The 4,692-nt window shown below is 42.5% G+C and overlaps 1 pseudogene; it reads right to left on the reverse strand.

The window, feature by feature from the left end:
* Positions 1–690: 690 nt before the first annotated feature.
* The window catches only part of LOC112069800 (up-regulator of cell proliferation-like), a 12,352-nt pseudogene continuing 8,350 nt past the window's right edge, over positions 691–4,692 (reverse strand).

Consider the following 4,692-nt stretch of genomic DNA (forward strand, 5'->3'; position numbering starts at 1 on the left):
TTTGCTGTGTACAGTCATTCAACCCTGCATCTTCTGACCCTTAATCCCTGACCCCTCACCCTGCTGACTCTGTTGCTCCCACAACCCCTTAGCTCTACTGCTGTATATGTAACTCTAAGCACACTGAGCAAGACTGGGGGTCTGTCAGCCAGGCCATGGTCTGTGATAACAAAGCTGGGAGAGGACCTTAGACCAAGAGGCAACAAAGTGATCAGTTGTTGCTGGGTTTTAGTTTTTCTTTCTTTTTTTAACAGGGAAAAACACATAAAAGTCAAGGGAAAGTCTATTGATAACACCCCCGACTGTAATGCTCAAATATGGCCAGTAGAGGGGGCTGACGGGTTAATATGATTAATCCCGCTGAACAGAACTAGAGCTGTGAGTGTGAACCCACAGTGCACTGTATCCTCTATGGGAAACCGTTAGCGACGATGTTGTGTCTATGCTTGTGTTTAGCTTCAGACTTTTCTTTGGTTTCTATTTCATTAATACTTGAGGATTGTGGAAGTTGAGGGGAGAATGTGAGAGAACACAGTGGTAGAGTCCGACTGTGTTAGCCTACTGAGAGAGACAGTGTGTGGTGGGGAAATGGGGGAATGATTAGCTGCACAATATACTGTAACATAGACTGGACTGGGGTTGTGGTCAGTGGGAGCTAGAGAAGGACTCAATACAAGCTGTGTTCTTGGACTAGAAGAKGAAACCTGGGAGAGAGACTCAAAGCATCCAAGTCATCATCACAARCTTAAACAAAGGGGAAAGGTTGTGAGATGTGATTGGTCAACTGGGACAGTGGACAGACTTATTTCATCGATGGGAGTGATCAGAGTCTGTCCTATGAAGAGTCGRTGTGCCATTAGATCCTAGTGAACTATTTTATACTTATTCATGTGAATAGGAGGGCCATGGGATGTCGCAGAGGAAACTACTACTAGTACATATACAACTAAACAGAACTTCAACCAATAGAAGAGCGACAGAAGCTGTTTCCATTTTTCTGTTATTTTCCTTGACTATTTTATAGGTTTACACACTAGAGGGCGCCATGGTGACACACAATCACCATAACAATGTATCTGTCAGCCTCTGAACATTCGGAATGTGGAGGAATACATTGTTGCGTGACACAGAGACACGTCAAAAAAAGAGGAGCAAAACTGTACATTTTTAAGTGTAAGAACAAACAAACAGGCAGAAATATTTGTAAATATTACGTTTCTTGTTTGTTTTTTCGAGTGAATGAAATGACTGTGACAACAACAGAGACAACAGGTGCAAGTTGATAAGGGGCCACCAGCTAGTATTGTACCTTCACTGTACACCATTTGAATATATTCGCTGCTGTACTCTTTCGAAGGATTCAGGAAAGTCAGATTCTAGTTCTATTAGCCCTGTGTTGTCAGTGCAGAATGTAACAATGTTGTGCAGAAGTGGGTAGACAATGGACATTCAGAACAAAGTCATAGAGTTGTCTATGTAGCATCTTGACCTGTGAAAGCACTAAGCAAACACTGTAGCAGGGATACTGACCCATTCTTACTCTGTGCTGTGGTTTATATGGTCTCTCTCCCACATTCAAATGGGACATGCATAACTGCAGMCCTTTATTAGCTGTCTACCACACCAGCATATCTGTATGATGATGCAGGATACCTTAAAGGCGGAATCTGTCATTCCCACTTTCCCCTATGGCAACTACAATACAGGGACACTTTTACCGGAAATTAAAGTAACAGTGCACCTTTAAAAACAACCTTGTGGCTTCTGGAGTCTGGATATTCACTCCCTGTTGCCTTTCGTATTGTAGCGTACCCCCAAAACCACAGGGGGATAGAGAAATGAGGGCTTTATGTAACCTAAGATGCCTCTGATCTAGCCTAGTCCCAGATCTGGTTTTGCCCTCTTACCAACTCCTACGGTCATTGTCACGACTAGGAGTTGACTAGACAGCACAAACAGATCTGGGACCAGGCTACATCTTATCCTCATCGGAAATCACATACTGCGGGTGGGTCACATGTCCCCCTGAATACACTGCGTTATATACAATGTGTGTAGGTGTCCTGTTCATGTAGGTTGTGCTACATGACCTCATCATAAGCTATTGGTACAGCTACACTTGCCTTCCAGGTGGAGAGGTGTGGTGGGAATGAGTTGCTTTGACCACTGCACGCCTAGTGGCCAGACGGTTGAACTACATTACAAGACATGCATAGGTATGGACCTGGAAGTGAGTGTAGAAGTGTGTTAGGATAGCTAATGTGGTGTGTATGCGTTAGGTGTGTACTCCATTTTGTTGTAGCCTTGGTTTGGACTGACACAGAGGGAGCAGATATCTAGTGTTAMTTTAAGATGACTTTGAAACAATTGAARCGACCCCCKAAAAAATCCATATTGGATTTTAATGTATTATTCCTCTCGCTCAGACCACGAAGAAAGTCATTATTTTTGGTCAAAAAACTATTTTGTTGACAGTGTGTTGATTTTCAATGATAAATCAGTTGTTGAAGGATTATAAAGCAGTTGTCATAGTTTTATAGATTTGAGGGGAGCGGTGCTCTGTTTGAAAAACACCGGAAATAAAAGGGGCAGTACGTAACAATGTTTCATGTAGGTGGACTTCCTGCCTTGTGACTACGTGTCATGGTTGACCTTCAAAACAGAGAAAGGTTTGTATATGTTGTGGTCTATGTACCTGAGAGTCCAGGTGAACTGAAGCACATGACCAYTAACCCTGGGAAACATTCGGAGTTGGGTGTCAGTTCGGCCTGCATAGCAACATTTGCACCTGTTGTCTTCTTTTTAATTTCTTTATTGAATTAAGAAACCCAAGACTTGAGATGAAGAAAACATGTTAAAAATTAATTTAAAAAAAGAGCATTATTAAACAGGTAAAATAAAACTATATAAATAAGGTGATGATATTTCTGTTTAGTTATGACACACTGTATGCTGTGATTCTGATGCGGGGCACATAAAGACGTTCATAGCCYGGCTGTCGAGTACGTCTCTTCATTTACCTAATGCACCCCCTCAACTTCATTCAGAAGACTGCTTCTTCCATTAAAGCTCCACAAAAGCAAACATATTTTTTTTTCCAGCTGAAAGACGATCCCCGGAGTTTACCCATGATGTTGCACAATGATTTAAGCCAATAAGCCARTGTTTTAGTCAAAGTATGATATGGGCTTGAAGTGGGAAATCCGAAGTGGGYAAGTGTTTCCCCTTTGAGATGACGTTCTAATACTTTTCAGACTACGTTTCTTTTCAGGGCTTGTTTTAACTTGCACATTACCACCCACCAGCATGGCATTTCTTTATTTTGTTTACCCCCTAGGCCTACTGTATATAGTAGTAACCTTAAGGGGTGGGTGAGGTCAAAGAGCACAAATCTGTAGGAAGTGTTTGGAGCTGTTTCAAAATAGGATATCATGTTGTCATGAATAAATGAGTGGTTGACCCTCGAATGGTATACTTATTTTATTCCAATTTTAGGACAGCATCAGATCTTACCCAAAGAGAGGTTAAGGGAGATTGATAGATTTCCAATTCAATAAAATCCTTCTGCGGGCCATACATGATGGAAAGGCAATGACATCTAGCTGTCTATTTGGTCAGGAGCAATGACAATGTCTAGCTGTCTATTGGTCAGGGAAGGCAATGACACTAAGCTGTCTATTGGTCAGGGAAGGCATGACATTTCTGTCTATTGGTCAGGAAGCATGACATCTTAGCTGTCTATTGGTCAGCGGAGGCAATGACATCTGAGCTGTCTACTTGGTCAGGGAGCAATGACATCTATGCTGTCTGATTGTCAGAAGGCAATGAACACTAGCTGTCTATTGGTCAGAAGGCAATGACATCTAGCTGTCTATTGGTCAGGGAAGGCATCACATCTAGCTGTCTATTGGTCAGGGAAGGCAATGACATCTAGCTGTCTATTGGTCAGGAGCGATGACATCTAGCGTCTATTGCAGGGAAGGCAATGACATCTAGCGTTCTATTGGTCTGGGAAGGCAATGACATAGCTGTCTATTGTCAGGGAGGCAGACATCTAGCTGTCTATTGTCAGGAAGGCAACTGACATCTAGCGTTCTATTGGTCAGGAATGGCAATGACAATCTAGCTGTCTATTGTCAGGAAGGCAATGACATCTAGCTGTCTATTGGTCAGGAATGGCAATGACATTCTAGCTGTCTATTGGTCAGGGAAGGCATACTCTAGCTGTCTATTGGTCAGGGAAGGATTGCTGTTTGTTTCTCCAAAAATAGCAATTTCTGCGCTAGGCTGCAACTCTATGTTACATGCTTCAGAAAGGGTTTTAAATCAATAATAGTGGACCAATAGTCTGCCAGGCAAGGACCACAACATGTGAGTCAAGTCCACCAAGGAGCTTTTACACCAGTCACATGTACCATCAATAGGTGGGTAGAATTTGGACAATCTGGCCTTACTGGAAMGGATACAGTGAAGTACCTTAAACTGTATKAGACTGAGCCAGACACAAGAGGAGCTTCCATTTACCCTAAAGCAGGCACTACTCCATACTTTGTCACAGATCTCTCCACCAAGTTCCTTTTCCACTCAGATTGGATTTTATTGAATGGCGGGTTATCAAGGGACATGGTWATCTAAAGAATATGGGATGAGTCCCTTTAGTTGAAAAGGTGTTTTCAAAAGGGCATCCAAACC

Source organism: Salvelinus sp. IW2-2015, unplaced genomic scaffold (assembly GCF_002910315.2).
Source record: "Salvelinus sp. IW2-2015 unplaced genomic scaffold, ASM291031v2 Un_scaffold1123, whole genome shotgun sequence".
Classification (NCBI taxonomy): Eukaryota; Metazoa; Chordata; class Actinopteri; order Salmoniformes; family Salmonidae; genus Salvelinus; species Salvelinus sp. IW2-2015.